General features: G+C 47.9%; 1 protein-coding gene across 2 annotated transcripts in view; it reads right to left on the reverse strand.

Annotated features, from left to right (window-relative positions):
• Positions 1-7355: 7355 nt before the first annotated feature.
• Positions 7356-13568, reverse strand: part of CELF1 (CUGBP, Elav-like family member 1) — a 65424-nt gene continuing 59211 nt past the window's right edge. For both annotated transcript variants that reach the window (XM_014543388.1, XM_014543385.1), the window contains exon 14: positions 7356-10292. The gene's annotated coding sequence lies outside the window, so the exon portion shown is untranslated. The remainder of the gene's footprint in view (positions 10293-13568) is intronic.

The following is a 13568-nucleotide window of genomic DNA, read 5'->3' on the forward strand; positions in this document are numbered from 1 at the left end:
CTGAGGCCTAGTGCCACCCTATTCTCACCACTGAGGCCAGGTGTCCCCTGTTCTCACCTTGACACTGAGGCAAAGTGTCCCGTAGTCTCACCTTGACACTGAGGCCAAGTGTCCCCCTATTCTCACCTTAACACTGAAGCCAGGCGTCACCTGTCATCTTAGATTGTCCTTTCCCATGCTTGCGTCACCTGCCTGGCCCCTGCACACACCTGCATTCGAAGCTCTGCTCCAGAAGCACAACGTCACTGGAGGGGACAGTCCCGGGCCCCCTCTACCACGATTACCAGGTCGTAAATGGGGTATCACCTCTCTGGTAAGGTTCCTGGGAAAACCAGCAGAAGAGATCAAGTAAGAACTTGCTTTGAAACCAGACTCTGAACACATGCCCCCCGATGAACCTCCTGAACCTTCCTGGAACTGGCCCCGACTATGTGTAACAGTGAACAAACGGAAGCAACCTGCGTCCAACAGGAGCGCGGCTGAGAAGCCAGGAGATGCTACGGAGCCTCTCAAAACGGAAGTTGTCGACGCTGGTGTAGGATCCCAGATGGAAGGGTGCCCGGGACGTAGTAACTGAGAAAATTCAAGCTGCAGAACATTCTGTACATGATGGCGTCATCTCCTTTTTATTAACGAAATTACATATGTACATATTTTCGTACAGAGAGAAAAATTCTGGAAGCATACCTATTCCATCTGTTTATCAATGGGCTGTGGGATGGGGAAACACTCACTGTTTTTTTTTTTAATCCTCACCCAAGTATTTTTTTCCATTGCTTTTCAGAGAGTGGAAGGGAGGGAGGGAAGGGGGAGAAAGAGAAGAGAGAGAGAGAGAGAGAGAAAGAGAGAGAGCCTTTGATGTGAGACACATGTACTGGTTGCCTCCTGCACATGCCTTGACCGGGGACAGGGAGCGAGCCTGCAACCCAGGTACATGCCCTTGACTGGGAATGGAACCTGAGACTCCTGGGTAGGCAGGGGGACACTCTAACCACTGAGCACACCAGCCAGGGTGCGGAAACACTCACTTTTAACTTGCATGTATGCAGGGTTGTTAGTGACGTGGATGAGCACTTGCCTGGTGGCACTTGCCAAGCGTTTGGGACATTCTCTCCTCGTCCCAACCCATGGAGCAGGTATTTTCACTTCCATTGAGTGAACTGGGAACCTGAGGCCGAGAATCAAGTCACCTGCCCGAGGTCACACAGCCGGTGTTATAACCGATTGAGACTCCTAGACACCAGCTTTCCCCACCACACTCTAAGGCCGCCTCCATAACTACAGGAATGCTTTGCAATGAAAAATCCTAAAATGACTTTTGAAAAAGGCCGTTGTGTTGCATAAGCCTCAGGCTCTGGGCACGCTCCACAGCAGGGATGAGCAGGGCGGTGGCACTCTCGGGGCAGGAAGCAGGTTCTCCTCCCTCCTCTGGCGGCCAGAGGGGCCCTCCAGCAGCACAGGCCCCTGCGAGCAGGTGCTGGCCTCACCCCCGTCCTCCAGGACAGACCCCGGAGGAACTGCTTCAGAGGCTGTATTCACAGGATCCCCGTCAACTGGTTCTAAGGGACTCGCTGTCATCTGTCTCCCGGGCACTGAGGGCCTACGAAGACTGGGTACCAGCCGGTAGCTCACCTATATACCTGGATCGAAAGTAGTTACGCCTTCTTCTGGAGTGGATGGTAATCTCAAAATAAAACTCGTGTAGTGGTGGGGGGAGGGAGCACCCTTTTGGGGAAACTCTTGGACAAAAGTAACTGTCATGCCCTAACCGGTTTGGCTCAGTGGATAGAGCGTCAGCCTGCCGACTCAAGGGTCCCAGGTTCGATTCTGGTCAAGGGCATGTACCTTGGTTGCGGGCACATCCCCAGGGGGGAGTGTGCAGGAGGCAGCTGATCGATGTTTCTCTCTCATCAATGTTTCTCTCTATCCCTCTCCCTTCCTCTCTGTAAAAAATCAATAAAATATATTTTTTTAAAAAGTAACTGTCATCTTTTGATATTTGTTCATTTACTCACTAAATATTCTCTCAACACTTACGTGCCAGCCCTGGGGCTCCAGGGAGGACTGAGGCCGATGTGGTCCCTGCCTTCATGAAGCTCATGCTGGCAGTGGGATTTCAACCGGGGCACCCCGGGTCCGTCAGACACTCCCCACGGAGTATGCTCTACGGGGACTTCAGTCAGGTTGACCAGGTTAAAATCCAACTTAGAACTTGGAGCCATGTGATGGGGGAGCCGCGGCTTCTCTGTGCTTGTTCCCACCTTCCCACGCTGCCCATTGCTGGTGGACTAGTACAGTGACTACAATTTGTAAGTGGTAGTTATTGTGTATTCTTTTAAATGTATTTTTATTGATTTCAGAGAGGAAGGGAGGGCGAGATAGAAACATCAATGATGAGAGGGAATCATCGAGCAGCCGCCTCCTGCAATCGGGCATGTGCCCTGACTGGGAGTCGAACCCATGACCTCCTGGTTCATAGACGCTCAACCACTGAGCCATGCCAGCCGGACTGTTTTGTGTTCTTAAAAGCAGAGTGACTGTCTAGAACAGTCCTGACAGTAACCGCCTGGGATCATGGAAATGTTCTTTGTCCAATACGGTAGCCCATGTGGCTTCACAGTGAAATCGAGGAATGAAATCTATGAAACAGCTCGAGTGGCTGGGCGGTCATCGTAGTGGACAATGCAGGCAGGGCTAGAAGAGCACTGGACCCAGGGCGTGCCAGGTGGCGTAGCAGGTACACAGGCGCTGGGGGATGTGGAAGGGACAGGGGCTGCAGACACATGGCTGGATGGCGAGGAGACAGGCTCAGAAGAGCCAGGAATGGCAAGAGCAGATGTAGGGGGGGAAAGGACATGCCTCAGGAGGTAGGCGAAGTGAAAGCCAGACACCGGAAGGCACATGCTGCATGACTGCGTTGACACGATCCCTCCAGAACAGGCACATCTAAAGAGCAGAAAGGTTAGTGATTTCGGGGCTGGGAATGGGGGTGGGGGGAGGGGAGTGACTGCTAATGAGAACGGGGTTTCTTTGGGAGGTGATGACATTGAACTGTGGTGAGGGCTGCACAAGGCTAACACTAACGACGATGCTTCAAGTGGACAATGTACAGTGTGCGAATCTCCATCAAGCAGCTTCACAGCACCGAAACCTCAGGCCTCAGGTCAACTTCCCACTGCGAGGCTCTGACTCTGATATAAAAAACAAGAGCCCTCCCTGTGGCTGGAGCCTTTACCGGGGCGGAGAAAGTCGATGCCTGCAGGAGAAACCGAACACTGGCTGATGGGGGCTTGAAAGGACTCCTGAGACAGAAGGAAAATGCTTGAAAAACGCAAAAGGTGCAAGAAAAAGCCACCTGTGATCTCCTGGAAGGGCTGTTGTCAGACGGTAGTTTGACATTCCCACAGGTGAGGGGACAAGCCTGGTCTTTCACTTCCTTCCCGATGGAGTCTCTTCGTTAGGGACCGGGATGCTCAGGTGGGCACAGCACGTGCAGAACCTGTGCGCTGAGGAAGCGGGGGCATGGGCTTTCTCTGCGGGAAGCCAGGAACCAGGAGGGGGCAAAATCGCGGTACTGAGGCATCCATTCAAAAGTGAAAGGTGATTGAATGTCAGTTGTTTTTTTAAAAAAATACATTTTATTGATTTTTTACAGAGAGGAAGGGAGAGGTATAGAGAGGTAGAAACATTGATGAGAGAGAAACATCGATCAGCTGCCTCCTGCACACCCCCTACTGGGGATGTGCCCGCAACCAAGGTACATGCCCTTGACCAGAATCGAACCCGGGACTCTTCAGTCCCCAGGCCGACGCTCTATCCAGTGAGCCAAACCGGCCAGGGCTGAATGTCTTTTTTTAAAACCCAGTTATAAAGATGCACAAGTCTAAATTTTAAAGGCTTAAAAACAGTATTTTTAGCGCAGTCCTTTTTGTGAATTTTAAAGAGAAACAACAAACTTTAAGTATGCTGTTAAATTGGAAGACATTCAAGCTGTACTTAACATTCTGTTTTTCTATCAAGCTCCGTATCAGGAGTTCTAAGGCAAAGACTTAGATCTAGATCACCTTGATCTTGAGTCAGAGAAAAATTGGCGCTAGTTGGGGATGTAATGAGCAGCCTTGAGAACAATCAATATACTGTAATAGCTTCTGCATGGTGACAGGAGGTAACAGACTTACTGTGATCACTTCGTAATGTATTTAATACCGAGTCACTATGTAGTACACCTGAAACTAAGATAATTTTGGAAGTCAATTGTTCTTCAATTTTAAAAGGAAAGAATCTTCAAATTCTATCTCCCTCTAATTACAGAGGACACAGCTCGGGAAGGAAGTCCATGAGAAAGCCCCTGACGCTCCATCCTGGCCCAAGTTCCCAGTGTGAAACAGACCTGCAACGGCATGCAGCGAACACGTTACATATAGGTGGCTACGCAGCTTAGTGTGTATTTTAAAACACAGAATTAGGAGATTTTACAAATACTGATGGTCAGAATGAGTTCAAGTTGAAAAAGGTGCACGTCAAGTGGCTTTAAAACATTAGTGGTGGCCCTAACCGGTTTGGCTCAGTGGATAGAGCATCGGCCTGTGGACTAAAGGGTCCCAGGTTCGATTCCAGTCAAGGGCATGTACCTTGGTTTCGGGCACATCCCCAGTAGGGGGTGTGCAGGAGGCAGCTGATTGATGTTTCTCTCTTATCGATGTTTCTAACTCTATCCCTCTCCCTTCCTCTCTGTAAAAAAATCAATAAAATACATTAAAAAAAATTAGTGGTGACACCCTGGCTGGTACGGCTCAGCTGGCTGGACATCGTCCCAGGCATCAAAAGGCTGCTGATTCAACTCCCAGCCAAGGCACATGCCCGGGTTGTGGGCTCAATCTGCAGTATGGAGCATGCAGGAGGTAGATAAACACTGTTTCTCCCTTCTCTAAAAATCAATCAAAAATGTAAAAATAAAAAAACCCAAACAAAAAAACACATTAGGTGGGTTGTATGACATCGTGAATGCACTGAATTGTCCACTTAAAAATAGTTAAAGGAGAACAGTTTATATGTTTTTTACCATAATAAAAAAAATTAAGACAAACATTAGGTACATAGTTTAGGTGGTACTAGATCTAGGAAAGAAACATGTGGTAGGACTGACGTTCCAGTCCTCAGGAAATGGCCTCACAGGAGCACACTGACCAATTATTTGGGAACAGAGCTACCAATGAACCCCCCTAAACACCAAGACAGCTGCTCTAAGGAGGGTGAAGCTGTAATGATTTGCCACCTGAGGGAGCCACAGGAGTTTAGGGCCCCAAGTTCCTTTCACCAGAGCCTGGAGGACAGTGTGTGAGCCCGTGCGGTGAGATGGCACAGGTTAACTAGAGCATATTCATTGGCTTTCGACTTCTCTTCAGTAGTGGTTACAAGAAAGGGCTTGGGAGCCAGGCAGACCTGGTTTTTAAATACACACACACACACACACACACTTTTTATTGATGTCAGAGAGGAAGGGAGAAGAGAGAGAAACATTAATGATGAGAATCATTGATTGGTTGCCTCCTGCACACCCCCTACTGGGGATTGAGCCCACGACCCCCTGGTTCATAGTTTGATGCTCAACCACTGAGCAGCATGGACTGGGCAAACCTGGTTTGGTTCTCAGTGCCGCCAAATACCAAGCAGGCAGCCCAACTTCTTCTAACCTCAGTTTGCTCATCTGCAAAATGGGGATGAGAACAGCAGCTCCCTCCCAGTGATGTTACAAAGACTGCAACATGTGAGGAGTATTTTTACCACTGTGAAGCCTTTACCTAGCTCGGCCATCACCAGTCAACTAAGTTGAAGTTTATTTGAATCAAGGATGGTAATGTTTTAAATAGAACTCAGTAAAGGATCTTCTTTGGGGGGAAAAAGCCTAAAACATACAATGTGTATCCAGCGTTTCCCACAATACTTGGACTGTGGTCAATGAACGTTGGCTAGAATAATTACTGCCTATTAATACAAAGTTCAGATTTGCAGTTAAACACATTTTTGATAAATACAATTGAAAAGGCTATTTCCCCAAGTTCATTAGTATTCAGAATCCTCACTTCCACAGAACATTTCATAGGCTAGTCTTCAGTGCCACCCCCACTGGGAAAGCTACCCGACAAGCCTCTGACAGGCCAGGTGTGGGTTGCATGCCTGAGGCAAGCACAAAGCCTGGCCTCCCGGGGGAGTGAGGGTGGCAGTGAAGGAGCAGGTAAGGTACACTTCAGTCAGAGGACCTGAGCCTCCCGGCCCTGTGGCTGAACTTGTCATTCAAGGACTTAGGAGGCGCAGGTGTGGGGCCTCACTTGGAGAGAGATCTAAAATTAATGAATAGTAGCCATTGCCGGTTTGGCTCAGTGGATAGAGCGTCGGCATGCGGACTGAAGGGTCCTGGATGTGTTGTAGGCTCCATCCCCAGTAGGGAGCATGCAGGAGGCAGCCAATCAATAATTCCCTCTCATCACTGATGTTGCTCTCTCTCTCTCTCTCCCTCTCCCTTTCTCTCTGAAATCAATAAAAATCTATTTTAAAAATAAAAAAATAGAATAGAAATGCCCTCCTGTGACCTTGCTCTGAGGTCAGAATGAGGGGAAAGGAGCTGACCCACTTTGGGCTGCAGCAGTTAAGGCCTAGAGCAGTGGTTCTCAACCTTCCTAATGCCCAGACCCTTTAGTACAGTTCCTCATGTTGTGGTGACCCCCAACCAGAAAATTATTTTCGTTGCTACTTCATAACTGTAATTTTGCTACTGTTATGAATCGTAATGTAAATATCTGATATGCAGGATGTATTTTCATTGTTACAAATTGAACATAATTAAAGCATAGTGATTAATCACAAAAACAATATGTAATTATATATGTGTTTTCCGATGGTCTTAGGCGACCCCTGTGAAAGGGTCGTTCGACCCCCAAAGGGGTCGCGACCCACAGGTTGAGAACCGCTGGCCTAGAGGCAGAACCGCATGCTCAGAACTCCACACTGGCCGGCCGCTTCCCAGGGCACAGGACTCCACAGCCCAGGGAAGGGACTTGCATCACAGGGGTGGGCAAGTTGTTCAGTGTGGCAGCGCATCCTTAAAAATTAAGGATGCCCGCAAAATTTTAAGGTACTTCCATATCAGCAGGAATGTTGCAAAAGAAGAGAGGGTGATGGAGAAGGCAGTTTTCTGGGCAGATTACCTCCTTTCAGGAGCCTTTGGTGGGTTTGGTCACATACAGGTAAATCAAAACGAAACCTTATCAGGGCACCCAACACCTCCCCAGGAATGCCAACAACCCCCCAAACCCACCACCCACCCCAACAATCAATAACTCTGAAGACAACACCAGTTCTTCTCAAACAGTTTAATAGCAAATAAACAAAGGAAGGTACCACACTTGGCAGATACAAAATGACTTTTTGTCCGTGTGTCTGTGCAATTAAAACAGATTTAGGTTCCCCATTGGGAAAAAAGGAAAAACACACAAAAAAAGGAGATTTCTTTTAAACACATACTCCCTTGCTCCAAACTTTTAACAATTTTTTTTTCTTTTTTAATCCACTACACAAACTGTGATCAGGTCAGAAAAGCGACAATGGCTCTTCTTGCCTTTTTTTTTTAAACCATTAAAGTAAAATCCATAATTTCTACATAGTACAACACAAGTTCACACAAAAAAGACATTTTCTTTTGCAAATCAAAACAGGGAAGAAAGGAAAAGCTCAAACAAGGTAAAGGAAAAGCATTTCTACGGCTGAATCACGACTTTGAGTTGATTGAATCCCGTTGTTGCTGCAGAACAGACTGTGCGTTTGGTCATAGTGGCAATTTTTTCTCTTCACATTGTGAAATCACTTTACATTGTTTTCTAGTAGAAAAGGCAAAAAACTGTACAAAACCCCTAGTGTTAAATACAACGTTTGTACCAATAAAAAACTCACACAGGTTTGTCTCCAAAATGTAAAGATTCTTTTTTTTTTCTTTTTAAATTATTCACAAAAAGCAGCTGGAAATCAGAAAGGCAGCTGCCGCTCCAGGGTCTCAAATCCATTAAAACCACCACAGAACAATTAAAACAATCAGAGAGAAAAAGAAAAGGAAACGTCCAACGTTTGGCATTTGGTTTTATCCACAGGTTTTCCCAGAGCTCCTCTTGGAATTAAAAGCAAAATATATTGGCAAACACGGATTCTGAATACACAGGAAGGGGAGCCTCAGTGCCTTCTGCCAACAGAGGCGGCTCTGTGCAGTCAGACTGTAGGGTGCACGGCAGTTTGCTCAGGCTGGGGTTCCTGGCCTCCTTCCATCCACTCGCCCCTTCCAGGAAATTCAGCAGTCTGCCATACACTGGGCCTCCACGGGGCCGCCCTTTCCTTCTAGTAAGAATGGCCTCAAGCATAATACTAGGCAACCCGCTGGGTCCCAGACCAGAAATTCTGCTGGGATCCCTTCCTTCATCAACCTCAGCATGGGTGATGCTAACAGTGCTTCTACCTTCCCCACCCCTCCCCGTCCCTCGGCTACCCCTCCCTCTCCACCCTTCCCTGGGCACTCCTGCTTCCCAGCTCTCCCGCCCACCCGCGGCTCAGTTCTTCTCTGGGTGGGTCTATCACAAACTCCTCTCTCTGCGACCTCTCACCTCCACAGATCATCCTGTGACCCCTCATCTCCCCTGGCTCTTCCGCTGCCATTCACATTCTTACTCAAGCCCCTAAGACCCTGAGGCTGATGGTGCCACAGAGAGGAGGGCAAGTTCCCTTCAGGGAACCAAGGAGCTGGTTTGCCTGGCACCCAGGGACAGTAGCTATTTGGCTCTTCACCCAATTTTAAAAAACAAATCCCTGCCCTTACCCCATCTCACTAGCTAATAAGCAAGAGCAGAGCTGCGGTGAAGAGCCAGTGTGGGGTGGCTGGTGGCCAGGGCTGTAAACAGTGTGAAGACTGTAGTATTGTGCTTGTCACCTAGGAAAAGCGCTGGCAGGTGTACTGCCGCTTAGTGCACAGATGGCCGCCTCCGAGTGGTCACGAGCACCCTCCTTCCTCTGGGCTGAGAGATGCTCACTACCCCTAATGCGCTAAGCCTCCTGCCCACCTGCAGCCACCTTCTTGATTCTACCTCTGTTCCCGTGCCTCTCAGGCACCCTCCTAACCCATCTCTGAGCAGAGCAGCCAGCCTCCTGGAGGCCCTGCTGAGGCCTGGAGGCCACAGGAGGTGACAGTCTCAGTGCACAGGCAGACGCTCTAAGGGCAATAGAGGAGAAAGTTGCCACTTCAAATAAAACAATACAATCTTGAAAAAAATAATCAACCCCACAACAACTTAAAACAGCTTCTTTGAAACCCTTTTAAATCGGTCAGTTTTTGCACAAACTATAGAAAACAGAGAGGTGAAGGTGATATATAAGAAGGTGTGAAGAAACAGCAGGAAACATGCAAAACTTGTTTTTTCTGGGCATAATCTTAGTAGGAAAGGAAAAAATTCCAAACAAAAGCACAAAAACAATACAAAAACAAAAACCAAAAAAATATCAAAGCATCACATTTTGCTGTGGAGACTATAGGAACAAGCATGGGTAGGGACAGCGGCCGGGGAGGGGCCGGAGGATCTGAAGGCTCCCTGCAGGTGGCTGCAGGAAGAGCCCCAAAAGGAAAAGGGCTGGCTGGCTGCAGCCTGCTGTCAAAAAGGAAAGGGGTCCAGGTGTTTTCTGCAGTGAGAACTCAGAAAAACAAAAATAAACACATGCGGTCTCCTCAAGCCCCACAAACTGTATCAGCAAAATGTGCTCAGGAGCCTCAAAGGTTTCAGTGACATCTTTTATTTCATTGTTTACTTCAAAGTTGTCTTTAAAACTAAGCACACAGAAACAAAGCCTAGAAACAGACTGGCTGTGTGTTCACAGAAATACAAACACTACGCGGTATGTGCTAGTAGGGCTGCTCTGAAGACAATTACAAAGAATTGGAATCACAAAATCAAGTGGTTATCTTATGAAGTTCTAGAAAAATAGATTTTTTTATATTCAAATGCAAGTTTAAATATTTCCCCTTCAGCAGTCGTTCTAGCAAAACCAATTTGGCAGCACAAAAGAAAAAAAAAGGAAAGAAAAAAGAAAAAACAAAGAAAAGAAACAAACATAATAAAAATACACATCAGCATCAAAGGTCAAACACAAGGTCAAAGGTGAGAGTTCAAGCATCAGAGAAGCTGAAGAGACAGGGATTTGGACGATGTACTTGACGCCACATCGACATGCTTTAGGCACAACGATGAACAAACGGCAGGAATCTAGAAAAAAAAACAAACCAGAAAGAGGGAGACCCACTGAGTTACACAGAGCAATACATCCAAACAAAGAGAGAGAGAACAGGAACACTCACTGTGTACAGCCCTGAAATGAGGAGGCGGGCGGGGCAGGGGCTGGGCAATGACAGGGAACTTTTGCACATGCTAACAATGGACACAGGGAAAAGTCAAAAGGACATGGAGGACACCAAGAAAACATCCAATTGCCAGAGACAGAGGGAAACTAAGGCTTGGATTTCCCCCGAAGCATCCAAACACGTCTGAGATCTCTAGTGGTGTAGAGCCTTGGCCTCTCCAGCTCCCTGTTCAAGACCCAGGGAGAAAGAAGCCTGGGGTGGGAGAATTCTTTAGGGGAGGGGGCCAGGATTTCTCCTCAATCCTATAGGGATGGCCCTTTGTTCCCAGAAATCCAAGCTCTTAGCTTCCACGCAGGCCCTGGTCACTCATGTGGGACCCAGGGAACAGTGTGGATGTATTCAAGGCAAATCAATTTCATGATGAAACCCAAGTAGAAAACAAAAACTACCACAGGATAAAACACATTTATGTAAGTGAAACCCCCACACAACAGCAAAAGATTGCATAAGACTTGACTGCGAGTCTCCACTCTCTGAGCTGAACCCTTTCACACCGGGAGACTTGTAGGGGAGCAGCTTCTGCACAAAACCATCTTTGGCCTGGGGAGAAAACTGTGCTCGAGGGCAGTGCTGCTGCGCTAACTCACTGGGCAGGAGAGAAGAGAACGGACAGAAGTGCCCAGTCTCACCCGCTGGCCTCCGCAGCAGCCCAGGACCCTGCTGGGGCAAATGCTCCTTTTAGAAAAGAACACCCACAGCAGGTCAGGAACCTCAGGGTGCGGTATCAAAGGCAGGCTGATCACACCTTTGCCTTCATGTCGTTTGGAAAGGGGTTTCTGACGGTCTCAAGAGCCCAGGACAAATCTGTGGGCAATAATGGTGAAATGGGGGAGGAGGGAGAGAGGGGGAAAAGTGGGAACGGAGTGGACTTCTGGGATTTGGAAAACCCCATGATGGCCAAGGAGGAAGACAGAACAGAAGGTTAGGGATCACAGCACCACAGCACCCTGGAGAGCACAGCTCCCTCCTCCGCCAATTCACAGCATTAATTCCTTCCCCCTCTGGCAGATTAGCTGGGCTGCAAACAGGCTACAGAAAGTCAGTAGTTTCAATCATACACAGCACCCTGTGTGTATAACAATCACATTCTGGATTCTACAAAATCCTGGCCTTTTCCAGAGATATAATTTAGGTAATAAATATTCTCCACCCCGGAGCTGTATAAAACTTCTATAAAAATAGAAACAACATTCTTAATTCCGGCCGGTTGGGATTCAGAACAGCGCCTCCCCAACCTAGCATTTTTTTTTTCTTTTTTCTTTTTTCATTTTTATTTTTTGCATTTATTTAAAAAATCCCATCATGACCCTGGAAGCCTTTGGAACAGTTTTATCCTTGAAACACAGGACACATTTCACCCAGTGCGCAGAATTCAAGTTTACGTGGTTCAGCTTAAGAAGTATGTTCACGTTTCTTAGAGGACAACAGACCCAAGTTATCATTATGAGAAGGGAACAGCTGTCCCAGCTTCAGTGGGATAACCAAATATCTGTACAACAGCAAGATGGTCAATCCCTGTCTGTCACCCAAATGGACAGCATGACAAGGAGAGAGTCCCCACCCAACTTATTAGCAAACCAACCCTTTGATCTCATCTCTGCTGCTAGGGGTCAGGACTGATGTTTGTTAAATTTAAGATCCCAGGGACCCAGTCACTGGCCTGGACTAAAAGTCATATCCTAACAGGGCTGCCTGGGCCCAAGTGCACTTCCCAACAGCATGTCCTTCCTGGCTCTCCACCCCCAGCATTTCTTGGAGCAGAGGCAGAGCCCGGAGGCTGGGGAGATCACAGGCAAGAGCTGGAGTAAGACCGTGGGAGGCAGCAGGGAGCTAACTATAAGCACGTGGACAAAAATGAACATGATAATACTGAGGTAAATAAACACTAAATCCATATGGAGGCTGTAAACGTCCTGTTGTCTCCTCTGTCCCCAAGAGAAGAAGACAGGGCTGGAGTGGTTAGAAGACGGGACTGCCTTGATGAAAATACTACATCTGGGACACCTCAACCAAGGAGGCAAGCATGCGTTTCTTAGTCCTTTTAAGTACCAAGTGCTGGCTGGCCTCTGGCAAATGAAGTACGCTGGCTCGAAGGGACCTTCTGATGCAGGTGCACCAAGAAGCAGGCTCCTCTGCCCCAACTAGATGGCTTTTGATCACTCTGCTCAGGGAAGTGCCCCCTCAGCCAGGTACTGTAAGCCCCTCTTGGTTCTGCCCTCATGATAAAACAGTGGCTTGGGATGAAATGACACTCCTTGCTGTGGTCAACTACAAAGAAGGAAACCAGTGTGTCTCCCTAGACACTCTGTAAGAAATGGGCCCTGGTCTAATGATCTGTTGAAATAAACTAAAACTGACCTGAGCGGCTGCTTCTTTCTAACAGCCCCCAAGCCTGGCAAGGCCAACCCAACACCAGTGGCTGGCTGGAACAGCTGGTAATGGGTGGTGTCTCCCTGCTTTTTGCATACGTCAGGCTAATTTAATGGGTGTTTTATTTCCAGAGAATTGTTAGCCCCTTCTTGGGAAAGAGGGGCAGAAACCCTGGACAAAATCTCAGTGCTTCCATAGAAGCAGCTATAGGAGAGTTCCCGCTGACACCTGCAGGGCAGTGGACATCAAGTCCCTCTCTCTCCTCAAAGCCAACCCCATCAGCTCCACCCTCCCATCCCCAGCTCTTGGACAGCAGCTCTCATTTCATCCACTCTCAAACTCAGGGAGATTCTGGGGGTCAATTTTTGGTTTCATTCAGTCCTCTCTCAGGGTAGTTCTGGACAAGTTCTGATCTTCTTTAATGTTTCTCCATTCCCTCTCCTCCCCCAGGGTGGTTTGATGTTGGTCCTTCTCAACATATACTGGTTACAAACACAGCAAACTTTAAATAAAGAAAAAAGAAACTCAGAATATGGCACCTAAACTCCAAAGTAAAACACTGGAAACCAAAGCACAAACTTGTCCTCTGTACGAAGCGAAACTCCCACAGAAGGCAGTAGCCGAGTCTTCAGGGCAAGCTGTGCCTGCGAGAGTGGCAGGGATCAGGGTCCAGGGCTGTCAACACACAGCCTTAGGGCTTCGAATCATTAAGGGTGCTCCTCCCCAACTTACCAGAAGACCCTCACTCCAG

Source organism: Myotis brandtii, unplaced genomic scaffold (genome assembly GCF_000412655.1).
Source record: "Myotis brandtii unplaced genomic scaffold, ASM41265v1 scaffold324, whole genome shotgun sequence".
Classification (NCBI taxonomy): domain Eukaryota; kingdom Metazoa; phylum Chordata; class Mammalia; order Chiroptera; family Vespertilionidae; genus Myotis; species Myotis brandtii.